Below are 13730 nucleotides of genomic sequence, written 5' to 3'. Positions count from 1 at the left end.
CAAGCCCGCGTTCCCCCCGCCCCGTCCCAACTTCGAGGGCCCACTGCCCCGGTCCCCATCCCGCCCGGTCCCCGCAAGGCCGGGCCGCCGGGGGTCTCCCGGGGCAGCGGTCCCCGAAGGCAGCAGCACGGCCCCTTTAAGCCGCTCGGACACGCGCTCGGGGCCCGATGCGGTTTGGAAGCGCACAGGCGTGCGCGTGCCCGTCGGGCCTGGCGGGCGCGCCCGACGCGCGGCGTGCGTGGTGACGCGAGCGCGTGGGGTTTCCCGAGGCTGCGGGCAGGGGCCCGCCGCGCCCATCCCGATGGCTGGAGGCGTCTGAGGGGCGGACGGAGGAGGCGGCGGCGGCGGCGGCGGCGGCGGCGGGAGCGGGCGCGGGCGGCGAGTGGGGAGCGGGGCCTGGAGTGGAGCAGCCGCCGCGGCGGGACTGGACCGAGCCTCGCCGGCGCGCACCTGCCCGCAGCGCCCGCGGAGCGCGCAGCGCGGCCCGAGCGCGACGACCTGCCGAGCGGCGGCCGAGGCTGCGGTGTGGGCGCGTCAGGCCGCGACGAGGGCGTTGAGGTGAGCGCGGCAGCCCCCAGCCCCGGACCCGGGTCCCGTTCGTCCACTCGCCCGCCCTGGGGGCGCCCGCCCCGCCCCCACCCCACCCGCCGGCCGGGGCCGCGTCTTCCTCCTCCTCCCGGGTGCGGCGGGCGGCGTCCGAAGGCGGGGGCCGGGGGCTGGGGTCCGAGGTTCGGGTTGCAGGGTCGGGGTCGAGGGCGGGGTCTAGGGAGAGGAGCCGGGGTCCCAGGCCCAAGGCTGGGGGCCGAGTTTCGGCACCGGGGTGCGGGGCTGTGTGCGCCGCGGGCGCTTCCCGTGGCGGCGGCCGGGGCCCCGGGGGCGCGGGTCGGGCGGGGCCGGGCCCTGCGTGTGGAGCCGGACGTGGCGCTCGGGCCCGCGGCGCGAGAACAAAGGCCGGGCGGGCCTGCAGGCGGGGCGGTGTCGGCCGCCGGAGCCCCCGCGCGGGCCGTCTATCGGGGTGACTTTGAGGGCCGGGCGGCCGCGGGGTGCGAGCGCGCGGAAGGGAACAATGAAATGGGGAAGCCGGGCCGCGCCTCGCGGCCGGAGTGGGGATTTAAAGCAGAAGCCGGGCGCGGCGTCGGGAAATGGGAAAATAACGGTTTCGGCCCCTTTCGCTGTGCCGAGTCGCGGAGGCGGCCGCGCTCTGGCCTTGCCCTTCTCCTGCCGAGGCCCGGGTTTGTCCGGCGCCGGCGCCCACTGCGTGTCGACCCGGGGGTTGCGCAGACCCCGGCCCGGCCCCGCGAATGAATGGGCCCGGTGGCCGCGCCAAGATGGCGCTCCCGGAGCTGCCTTTGTGGGGCGGCCGCCGCCGCGCCGAGTTTCGGGGCCCGGTTTGCGATATTCCGAAGGCCCGAAGGTGGGGGAGAGGACAGGAAATAGCACAAAGGCTGGGTGTCTTCCTCCTGCCTGGATCGGCTTTTCGGCTGGAAGCGGGATGGGGGTGGGGAGTGGGGAGCTCTGTTGAAAATTCCACAGGGCTGCCGGCTGAGGCTTTTGACTTTTAAGAACCTCCTATATTTTTTCTTGTGAATCGGTAGTTGATTCAAATGGTATTTTAACATTTTTTGTGTCCTTTAAATTACATGGTTAGCATGCAGAAGCAGTATCAGCTTTGTTTAATTCATCTTCATGGAAGCCTTTTTTTTTTTTTTTAAGAGATGGGATCTCTGTAAAAGAGATCCTGTTAACCAGGCTGGTCTCGAACTCTGGGGCTCAGGCGATCCTCCCGCCTCAGCCTCCCAAAGTGCTGGGATTAGAGGCCTTAGCCACCGTGCCTAGTCTGTCTTCATGGAAGCTTTTTGTTAGGATTGTGAAATGCGTTTACTGAAGGAAAACGCCGATGTTAAAATCTGTGTTTTGAAAAGGGAGTTGGTGTACATTTACAGTTAGGGTGTACAGTACTGGACTTATGGGTAAATAGTGTAGAAATCGTAACCTATGGTTTTCGTTTGGGGAGCATTGGTTCATTGTATTTTCATGTTGCTATCTGATAACAGTCTCAAATAGTATTAGATGATTAAGCAGTTGCTGGTGAGATTATTAAGAAAATATGAAGATTATTTTTCATGATTAGCAAATGGACGTATTAGTTTTGTGAAAAGTTCCAGTGAACTATGCATACTGAATAAGGTCTTTGGAGCAAGCATTGTTATTGATAAGGTTTTTGCATAAGTTATTCTCTAATCTGAAGTGATGGTCTTTTGGGAGAGGGAGGAGCTCTTTATTGAAAGTAAGGTTTTAATTTTCATGCTATTGAGATATATAGTCTATTCTGGATTCTTTGGGAAAGTATATATATCAAGAAAGTGAATAGGCGGTTCTTTCTTTGCTAACGCTGGGTGCGAGGCTGGGGATGGAGCTGGTGCCACTGACATGGAGACAGGTCTGAGAGCCTCCCAGGGTAGGACTGAGTGGTGGGTTTTGGCTTGGTTTATGGTAAGGCACAACTTTATTTTTTGAGATGGAGTTTCGCTCTTGTTGCCTAGGCTGGAGTGCAATGGCGCGATCTCGGCTCATTGCAACCTCCGCCCCCTGGGTTCAAGTGATTCTCCTGCCTCAGCCTCCCGAGTAGCTGGGATTACAGCTACCACCACCACACCCGGCTAATTTTTTGTATTTTTAGTAGAGATAGGGTTTCACTGTGTTGGCCAGGCTGGTCTCCAACTCCAGACCTCAGGTGATTCAAATCTCGCCTTGATCTCCCAAAGTGCTGGGATTACGAGCGTGAGCCACCGCGCCCAGCCAGTAAGGCAGAACTTTCTAATGACTAGAGCTGCACAGAAATGAACTGCAACTGCAGGGTCCAGAGGCTGATCCTGTCAACCCTGGGGGAAGGCTGGACTGCAGGTGTTGGGCGGTGGTCCCAGGTTACGAGCATTTGGTTTCATCAGCACTGAAAGTGCTCCCCCCCCCCCGCCTTTTTTTTTTTTTTTTTTTTTTTTTTTTTTATGAGATTGAGAGTTTGGAAAACCAGTTAAATTCTGAGGTGCCTGTGCCCCCTCCCAGTTAAATGTGCGCTGCCCAGGCCCAGTGTGAGGATGACATTTCATCTTCTGCGGGAACCTTTCAAGATGAGTCTTATAGAGGAAACTGTTCCAACATGAAATTTCAGCCTTGAATTGACTTTCTCAAAAGAGCACATCCACTGGCCAAAAGCTATTTCTCTCGCATAATCTGAATTTATGACAGAGCCATAGTTACCTCATCAGACAAGTACTGACAGTGCTCTTCAGTGATACCTTTAAAATATTTTTATTTTTCTTTGATATCTTCAGTTAATTCTGTTTTTTTGGTGGGTGGGAAAGTTGAAGTAAATTTTCTCAGATTTAATTTTAATCTTAGAAGATTCAAGAGGCTGCAGAATAGTTTTTTTGTTTGTTTTGAAGAGTAAAACCCACTGGGTGTGGTGGTTCACGCCTGTAATCCCAGCACTTTGGGAGGTGGAGGTGGGCGGATTCCCATGAGGCTGGGAGTTTGAGACCAGTCTGGCCAACATGGCGAAACCTCGTATCTACTAAAAATATAAAAATTAGCCGGCGTGGTGGTGGGCGCCTGTAATCCCAGCTACTCGGGAGGCTTAGGCACGGGAATCGCTTGAACCCGGGAGGCAGGGGTTGCGGTGAGCCGAGATTGTGCCACTGCACTCCAGCCTGGGCGACAGAGTGAGACTGTGTCTCAAAAGAGTAAAACCTCTGTAAATCCTTTTGATGCCCAATGACTTTGATTTCAAAGCTTGTATCATCTAGGTAGATTTATATTGATCACTTGAGAAATAGAATTTGAGAAGTTAATTTATTTCTCAAAGGAGGTGTTGTACTACCCTGCAAAAGTACCAGAGCTTTGTTCTCTTCCCTTTGCTTTGCTAAAAATTTCTGGGTCTTTTGGTTTATTTTATGTGTGTTGGTCCACTGGAAAAGTTGTAGCTTTGTAGCTAAAAACAGCTTTGATAAAAGGATGAAAAAGATCTTAAGGGCATCTCTAGACTCCTACCATCAGTTGACTTTTTGTACTTAATACTTTAATGAATAACATTGATATTATTTTAGAAGTGCAGTGTTGGCATTTATTATAGTTTCATCGTTGGATTGTTTTTCTCTGCCCAAAAGATTTGGCTCATGTTGGTTTCTAAATTGGATTACATTCTTACTGTCTGTGACTTTGGCTTTAGCATTAGTGGATTGGTAATAGATATTCTCAATTTTTAAATCTGGCTTGACCATATGGCAGGCCATGTTATTTTGAAACCCCTATTTAGTGTTTCAAAAGTTTTTAGAAAATTTTAAACTGGTTTGACTGGGCGTGGTGGCTCACGCCTGTAATCCCAGCACTTTGGGAGGCTGAGGCAGGCGGATCTTGAGGTCAGGAGATCGAGACCACCCTGGCTAACACGGTGAAACCCCGTCTCTACTAAAAATACAAAAAATTAGCTGGGCGTGGTGCTGGGCGCCTGTAATGCTAGCTACTCAGGAGGCTGAGGCAGGAGAATGGCAGGAACCCAGGAGACGGAGCTTGCAGTGAGCCGAGATTGGCCACTGCACTCCAGTCTGGGCGACACAGTGAGACTCCGTCTCAAAAAATAAAAAAAAAATTTAAACTGGTTTACATTCTGATTTCAGGTTTGCATTTCTTAAGAGTGGTTGGAGAGATTATGAAGTAGACAATTCAGTTAAGTGTTTGGTTTAGGAACATAGAATGAGGAGATAAAATAAATTTAAAATGGAAACTATCAGAAATAGTTTATGAAACTGCAGTATTCAACATTACTGAAAGAAAAAGCAGGGCAAATGTATATGGGAGTGAGTGTGTATGAAGAGAGAGAGAAATGCAACATCACATCAGCTGCTCTGGGAGAGGGACAGAGCACCACCTCTTTCAAAGCTATGCATTTTGTTCTAGAATTTTGATTGAGGAAATAGAGACAATCTATAGACATTTGAGTTTGCTAGTGGATTAGTGGAATGCTGAAAGCTTTTTTTTTTTTTTTTGATACAGAGTCCCACTCAGCCACCCAGCCTGGAGTGCAGTGGCGCAATCTTGGCTCACTGCAACCACCGTCTCCCGGGTTCAAGTGATTCTGCAGTCTCAGCCTCCCAAGTAGCTGGCATTACAGGCACCTGCCTTCAGGCCCAGATTACTTTTTAAAATTTTATTTTAGTAGAGACGGGGTTTCACCATGTTGGCCAGGCTGGTCTTGAACTCCTGACCTCAGGTGATCTGCCTGTCTGAGCCTCCCAAAGTTCTAGGATTCACAGGTGTGAGCCACCGTGCCCTGCCAGAATGTTGAAAGCTTTTTTAAACCTTTTAGCCTTTTGTTCTTGTGGCAGTGCCTACCATTGGGTGTCATGGTAATCAGTGGAAATTACTCCTAGCTTTCAATGGTAGAAAAGCTTTCTGTTTTATAGAGCAATGTTGCTTGCTTTCTTTTTTTTTTTTTAAGATTAAGTGGGCCGGGCACGGTGGCTCACGCCTGTAACTGCAGCACTTTGGGAGGCCGACGTGGGTGGATCACGAGGTCAGGAGATCGAGACCATCCTGGCTAACATGGTGAAACCTCGTCGCTACTAACAAATACAAAAAAAATTAGCTGGGTGTGGTGGCGGGCGCCTGTAGTCCCAGCTACTTGGGAGGCTGAGGCAGGAGAATGGTGTGAACCCAGGAGGCGGAGCTTGCAGTGAGCCGAGATCATACCACTGCACTCCAGCCTGGGCGACAAAGCGAGACTCCGTTTCACACACACACACAAAGATTAAGTGAAAGTATTTCCTTGTTTATGTCTTCTTAAATTAGAATCCTGAGGAAGACCCATTTTTTAAAAGCGTACTGATTTAAAAGACCAGATTAAGATTATCTAAGATAATTCCTTTTTTCTTTTTTTTTTGAGATGGAGTTTCCTTCTTGTTTCCCAGGCTGGAGCGCAATGGCGCTGTCCTGGCTCGCTGCAACTTCTGCCTCCCGGGTTCAAGTGATTCTCCTGCCTCAGCCTCCCAGGTAGCTGGGATTACAGGTGCCCGCCACCATGCCTGGCTAATTTTTGTAGTTTTAGTAGAGATGGGGTTTCACTATGTTGGCCAGGCTGGTCTCAAACTGCTGACCTCAAGTGATCCGCCCACCTCGCCTCCCAAAGCGCTGGGATTACAGGTGTGAGCCACTGCACCCAGCTTAATTTCTAAGTTTATTCTGTTGAACCTGTTTTGCCATTGATAAAATATTTTTATGATTTAATAATTCGTTGCTCCAAACTTACTAATGCATTTTATCAAGAGAGGACTTTATGTATTAATTCATTCACCTATTAGAATTGGAATACTGGCTGGGCACAGTGGCTCACGCCTGTAATCCCAGCACTTTGAGAGGCCCAGGCGGGTGAATCACGAGGTCAGGAGATCGAGACCATCCTGGCTAACACAGTGAAACCCCGTCTCTACTAAAAATACAAAAAATTAGCCGGGCGTGGTGGCGGGCGCCTGTAGTCCCAGCTACTCAGGAGGCTGAGGCAGGAGAATGGTGTGAACCCGGGAGGCAGACCTTGCAGTGAGTGGAGATTGTGCCACTGCACTCCAGCCTAGGCGACAGAGCAAGGCTCTGTCTCTCAAAAAAAAAAGAATGGGCCGGGCGCGGTGGCTCACGCTTGTAATCCCAGCACTTTGGGAGGCCGAGGCGGGCAGATCACGAGGTCAGGAGATCGAGACCACGGTGAAACCCTGTCTCTACTAAAAATACAAAAAAAAAATTAGCCGGGCGTGGTGGCGGGCGCCTGTAGTCCCAGCTACTCGGAGAGGCTGAGGCAGGAGAATGGCGTGAACCCGGGAGGCAGAGCTTGCAATGAGCCGAGATCGGGCCACTGCACTCCAGCCTGGGTGCCTGGGTGACAGAGTGAGACTCCGTCTCAAAAAAAAAAAAAAAAAAAAAAAAAAGAATGGGAATACTAAGGGCATCAGTGGAATGTATTCTTGTTTACTGGTGGGTAATCATGTCTCCATGCATGTCTGTGGGCAGTCCTGTAGCACTTAGAAAATATATTCCTATGTTGATTACAGACACTCAACTTCTGCCGAGTGTTGTAGTTAATAAAACTTAAAAAATTCTGGGCTGGGTGTGGTGGCTCACGCCTGTAAACTGAACACTTTGGGAGGCCAAGGTGAGCGGATCACCTGAGGTCGGGAGTTCAAGACCAGCCTGACCAACATGGAGAAACCCTGTCTCTACTGAAAATACAAAATTAGGCCAGACGCGGTGGCTTACGCCTGTAATCCCAGCACTTTGGGAGGCCGAGGTGGGCAGATCACCTGAGGTCAGGAGTTCGAGATCAGCCTGGCCAACATGGAGAAACCCCTCTCTACTAAAAATACAAAAAATTAGCTAGGCATGGTGATGCACGTCTGTAATTCCAACTACTCGGGCGGCTGAGGCAGGAGAATCGCTTGAACCTGGGAGGCGGAGGTTGCAGTGACCCGAGATCGTGCCATTGCACTCCAGCCTGGGCAAGAAGGGCGAAACTCCATCTCAAAAAAAAAAAATAGGCCAGGCGTGGTGGCTCACGCTTGTAATCCCAGCACTTTGGGAGGCCGAAGTGGGCGGATCACGAGGTCAGGAGATCGAGACCACGGTGAAACCCCGTCTCTACTAAAAATACAAAAAATTAGCCAGGCGTGGTGGCGGGCGCCTGTAGTCCCAGCTACTTGGAGAAGCTGAGGCAGGAGAATGGCGTGAACCCGGGAGGCGGAGCTTGGAGTGAGCCGAGATCATGCCACTGCACTCCAGCCTGGGTGACAGAGCGAGACTCCGTCTCAAAAAAAAAAAAAAAAAATTAGTCGGCCATGGTGGCACATGCCTATAATCTCAGCTACTCCGGAGGCCTAGGCAAGAGAATCGCTTGAACCTGGGAGGCGGAGGTTGCGGTGAGCCGAGATTGTGCCATTGTACTCCAGCCTGGGCAACAAGAGTGAAACTGTCAAAAAAATAAAAAATAAAAAAAAATAGGCCGGGCTCGGTGGCTCACGCTTGTAATCCCAGCACTTTGGGAGGCCGAGGCGGGCGGATCACGAGGTCAGGAGACCGAGACCATGGTGAAACCCCGTCTGTACTAAAAAAATACAAAAAATTAGCCGGGCGTGGTGGCGGGCGCCTGTAGTCCCAGCTACTCGGAGAGGCTGAGGCAGGAGAATGGCGTGAACCCGGGAGGCGGAGCTTGCAGTGAGCCAAGATTGCGCCACAGCACTCCAGCCTGGGCGACAGAGCGAGACTCCGTCTCAAAAAAAAAAAAAAAAAAAAAAAAAAATTTCCGGACACTTTCTAATTAGATGAGCATGTCAAAAGATTCTACAGTAGGTTTCAGAAATTTTCTCATAGGAATTTTAAAATAATTCCTAAAATCTAGGGAGGGAGAGAAATTCAGTAGTTTTCAAAAGGATTGGCACTGTCTGAGTTAGAGCCCAGCTCAGCTCTGTCGCCTCACTGGCTGATTTGCAGTGTTAGGACTTTTATTCGCACTGAAAATCAAGATCAATTCAACTTCTGCCCTTCCACTCCACAGGAGCTTTCTGTCCTCCCTGAGCCTGCCTTAATTTAGGCCACCTGCAGTGTTAGGACTTCTGTGTCTGTCCTTATCTGTGAAACAGGCTCCTAGAGCCTCCTTCATGGGGTCATTGTGAGGATTAAATGAGTCCTGATGTGGGCACTGATAACAGCTCTGTGCAAGGATTAGCCATTTCTGTTGCTGATGGCCTTGCTTTGTAAAAATTTCTTCTATGGCAAGGTTAAAAAATGTTATGATAGTTTACTGAGATTTTTCTTTTTTTCTCCATGGTTCCAGAAGAATATTAATTCAGGGTGTGGAACATGCATATTAGCTATCTTTGCAAATCCCTGTCATTTATTTACTGCCTCACTTTCTGCTAAATCTCTCATATCCTTATCTTCTCTTGAAAGGTTTTCTTTTTTTTTCTTTTTTTTGAGACAGGGTTTTGCTGTGTCACTCAGGCTGGAGTGTGGAATGTGATGGTATGATCATGGCTCACTGCAGCCTGGAGCTCCTGGGCTCATATGATCTTCCTGCCTCAGTCTCACAAGTAGCTAGGACCACGGGCACATGCCACCGTGCCCAGCTAATTATTGTTTGTAGAGACAGGCTGGTCTCCAACTCCTGGGTTCAAGTGTTCCTCCTGCCTTAGCCTCCCCAAATGTTGGGATTATAGATGTGAGCCACAGTAACCTGGTCTTAAAGGCTTTCCTTTACCTTTATAGAATAATCTTGAACTGTGCCTTATTTTTGAAAACTGGTAAGTTTATGTCCTTTTTTTTTTTTCTGAGACGGAGTCTTGCCCTATCACCCAGGCTGGAGTGCAGTGATGTGATCTTGGCTCACTGCAACCTCCACCTCCTGGGTTCAAACAATTCTCCTGCCTCAGCCTCCAGAGTAGCTGGGGTTACAGGCACCCGCCGCCATGCCCAGCTGATTTTTGTGTTTTTAGTAGAGACGGGGTTTCACCATATTGGCCAGTCTGGTCTCAAACTCCTGACCTCATGATCTGCCTGCCTCAGCCTCCCAAAGTGCTGGGAATACAGTCATGAGCCACCACGCCCTGCCCGTTCATGTTCATTTTTTAGATAATTCTCCTCCTCCCATTTATGAAGCTAGATTTTTTTGAATTTCGCCAAAATTTGTTGATGTCCCTTGATTTGCTGAGTAGGGACAATAATTAAATGTTTTCCACTTACTTTTATAACAACCGTAATGGTGATTTGTTTAACAGATGTTGACTTAGCACCTTCTCTCTCTCTCTCTCTCTCTTCTTTTTTTTTTTTTTTTTGAGATGGAGTCTTGTTCTGTCACCCAGCTGGAGTGCAATGGCACGATCTTGGCTCACTGCAACCTCCTCCTCCCGGGTTCAGGCGCTTCTCCTGCCTCAGCTTCCCAAATAGTTGGGATTACAGGTGCATGCCGCCACGCCTGGCTAATTTTTTTTGTATCTTAGTAGAGGTGGTGTTTCACTGTGTTGCCCATGCCGCTCTCGAACTCCTGAGCTCAGGCAATCCACCCGCCTTGGCCTCCCAAAGTGTTAGGATTACAGGCGTGAGCCACTGTGCCTGGCCCCAACTTAGCACCTTACTGGGTGCTGAGGCTGTGATCCATAATTGAAGGTATGTGATCCAGGGCCTTGCTGAATTCATGGTCTAATAGGGAGCCTGACACGCAGGCATAGAGCGGAGGGCAGTGGCTGTGGCTCCCAGGGACACCACCCTGTCTAGAGTTTAGTGGCAGCTTATAAAAAAGCTTTAAGTTGAGACCTGAATTGGAGTCTGTCTGGCAGGCAGGTGGGGATGGAGGGGAGGGGTGCATCCTAGGCTGATGAGATGGTGTGTTTTTCATCCGGCAACCAACTGGTCTCCTTTGCTGTCTCCAGCACCCCGCACAATGTTGTGTGCCAGGTGCTCAGTAATTATTTATCAAGCGCATAAGAGCACAGCACATCCAGGGACGGAAGTTCCAAAGGGCTGGGAGAGTGGTTAGAACTGGAAGCCAAAAGGTTTAGAGCCTGGATAAAGAGCTTTTACCTTGAGGCCGGGCACAGTGGCTTATGCCTGTAATACCACCACTTTGGGAGGCCAGGGCGGGCAGATCACTTGAGGTCAGGAGTTTGAGACCAGCCTGGCCAACATGGTGAAACCTTGTCTCTACTAAACATATAAAAATTAGTCAGGCTTGGTGGCGCACGCCTGTATTCTCAGCTACTCATTAGGCTGAGGCACAAGGATCGCTTGAATCCGGGAGGCGGAGGTTGCAGTGACCCAAGATCACCCTAGCCTGGGTGACAGAATGAGACTCAAAAAAAAGAAAAAAATGAACTTTTACCTCGAGAGCTCCAGGAAGCCTTGAAAGAGTTTTAAGGAGAGTGATCTGATGGGGATCATTACTTGGTAGTTGAGCATAGAGTGCTCAGAGGAGGGAGGGGACTCTAGTCAGCAAAGCTGCTGTAGAAAAGGAAAGGGGTCAGGACCAGGGTGATGACTGATAAGACCTGGTGACCGAAGGGAAGGCGAGAGTGGCGAGAAAGATGTAAATGACCACAGGTTTCTGTCTGCCCTCGGGTGGCTGTGGGGCATGATGAGTTTAGTTTGTGCGTGTTGGGTTTGAGGACTCTCTGAGGCATTCTCATGTTTTGCATCGAGGGTACAGCAGGCCTTATACTTTCTCTTCCCTGTCCTTGGAAAACTGCTCCTGGCTGTGTGTTTGCACACAGTTCACTCCCTATCTCCATTCAGGCCTTTGTTCATGTATCCCTTGCTCCGAGGGTGTGCTCTGATCTCATTGATCTCTGCTGCTTTATCCCACTCTGTCTTCATAGCCTGATAATGCTCTTCTCACTTGTTCTAAGCTCCATGGACACAGGCAGTCTGGTTCACTGCAGACCAGCCCCTAAAACGGTACACAGTAATATGTTGACGTAGTGACTCCTGTACCTGTGAATGGGGAGCTCTGGAAGATAGGTCTGGATGGAGGCAGGCCTTTGGGAGTTAGCAACATTTGGGTGATGATTGAAGTCTTGGGAGCAGTGGTCACATAGAGCAGTGGTTCTCAAAGTGTGATTGTGGACCCCTGGGGGCTCCTGAGACCGTTTCAGGAATTCACTTGGTCAGAACTATTTTCATAATCATATTTTTTTTTTTTTGAGACGGAGTCTGGCTCTATCGCCCAGGCTGGAGTGCAGTGGCGTGATCTCGGCTCACTGCAAACTCCACCTCCCAGGTTCATGCCATTCTCCTGCCTCAGCCTCCTAAGTAGCTGGGACTACAGGCGCCCGCCACGGCGCCTGGCTGATTTTTTGTATTTTTAGTAGAGACGGGGTTTCACTGTGTTAGGCAGGATGGTCTCGATCTCCTGACCTCGTGATCTGCCCGCCTCGGCCTCCCAAAATGCTGGGATTACAGGCGTGAGCCACCTCGCCCAGCCTAGAAAGTAGTTGTTCTTTATAAAAATGTTATGTATAGTAACATGCAGTGGGCTTATTTTCAAATGATAAACATTTTTAGGACATCTCAGTTTTAATTTATAGCATAGTAAATATTGATAGATCAAACCCTCATAAACCAAAGTCCCTGGGGTTCTTAATAGTTGAGGATGAGGCCGGGCGCGGTGGCTCACGCTTGTAATCCCAGCACTTTGGGAGGCCGAGGCGGGTGGATCACGAGGTCAGGAGATCGAGACCACGGTGAAACCCCGTCTCTACTAAAAGTACAAAAAAATTAGCCGGGTGTGGCGGCGGGCGCCTGTAGTCCCAGCTACTTGGAGAGGCTGAGGCAGGAGAATGGTGTGAACCCGGGAGGCGGAGCTTGCAGCGAGCCGAGATCGCGCCACTGCACTCCAGCCTGGGTGAGAGAGCGAGACTCCGTCTCAAAAAAAAAAAAAAAAGTTGAGGATGTAGAGGGGGCCTGAGCCACAATATCTGAGCAGCACTGGTTTAGAGAGTGGGCCAGGCCCAGGGCACCTGTGGGGACCAGAGAATTTCTCAGCTGGAGACGCACCCTGTCCCTGCCCCCGTGTGCAGTACTGTAGGATTGTGCCTTTTCCTGGGGAGGAGAACTGAAGAGATTTGTCAGAGGTGAAGACCCATTGGTGTAGCTTGAGAAGAGGCCCTTGTGTTAGGGATGTGCAGAGGAAGAGAAACACATAAAGGAGTGACCAAACGTTGGGAGACTCTCAGCACTAGTGTCGCGGAGCCCACAGAAGGTATTCTGAGAGCAGAGGGAATGGTCCGAAGTTGGACATGGATTCCTCAGTGGTAGAGATGGCTGAGGGCCAGTGAGTTCCAGTGGGGTGAAGAGAGTCTTGCAGGAAAGTAGTCGGAGAGACAAGTGTGGGGCTAGGGGAGGCTCTGTCTGCATGGATTTTAGATGGGAATACTGACAGGGCAGCGCCCATAAAGGGGAAGAGGGGAGAGATCTTTGGTAAAATGCGTATTCAGGGCCAAAGATGTGCCAAGGAGGGGCAGGTGATGGGCAGTGAATAAGAGATGCCAACTTGCCTTGGTGAGAGGAACGTTATGTATGCAACAGTGGAAAAAGCTGTGTGCCGAAAAAGATGGCGGATGAGTCTGTGTAGGGCTCTAGGCATTGCTAGTGCTTCCATGTTGAAAAGGATGGTCAAAATATTTGAGGAGAGAGTAGGAGGAGGTGAGAAGACAAACCAGACAGACATCTGGGAAAAGAGGGTTCCAGGCAGGAGAAGCCCCAAGTCAGGGCTGTGCTTGGACTTGGAACTGAAATAAGTCCTGGAAAATTGGTTAATCCCCGCTTGGCATACATATTATGTAAAGTGTGTTGGGAGAGGTACTTGAAGGTTTTCCTGTTGAAATAAATTCCCTACAATCTTAGCCTTCCAGTCCCTCTGCCTGACACTCCCATGGCAGTTGGCGCACTTGGCATTTTGCCCTGTTGAAGATGCCTGTGCCATTAGCTTGCATTTGTTGGGTATCTTTCTTGCACCAGGCACCATGCTGAGAACTATGCTATTACTGTGTGGTCCTCACATCAGCTCTGATAGGTGCTGTTAATAGCTCCATCTTACAGATGACTGGATCTACAGGGAGATTAGGCAGTTGGCTGTGGTGACAGTGAACTTGGTTCTTGGGTCATTGCTCCTGGAGCCTGTGCATTATAGACCTGCTGGTGTGAGC

The 13730-nt window shown here is 50.5% G+C and overlaps 1 protein-coding gene across 3 annotated transcripts in view; it reads left to right on the top strand.

Annotated features, from left to right (window-relative positions):
• The first annotated feature begins 248 nt into the window (after positions 1 to 248).
• GNB1 (G protein subunit beta 1) overlaps positions 249 to 13730 on the top strand; it is a 107110-nt gene continuing 93628 nt past the window's right edge. Inside the window, exon 1 of one of the 3 annotated variants that reach the window (XM_030805135.1) lies at positions 249 to 558. The gene's annotated coding sequence lies outside the window, so the exon portion shown is untranslated. Of the gene's footprint in view, positions 559 to 919; positions 1016 to 13730 lie in introns of those variants that run through there. The other 2 variants (XM_030805132.1, XM_030805133.1) reach the window with 2 other exon arrangements.

The sequence above is a fragment of the Nomascus leucogenys genome, chromosome 24, assembly GCF_006542625.1.
Source record: "Nomascus leucogenys isolate Asia chromosome 24, Asia_NLE_v1, whole genome shotgun sequence".
Taxonomy (NCBI): domain Eukaryota; kingdom Metazoa; phylum Chordata; class Mammalia; order Primates; family Hylobatidae; genus Nomascus; species Nomascus leucogenys.
Note: the sequence above shows the minus strand (reverse complement) of the source record. Positions and strands in the feature narration are given on the sequence as shown.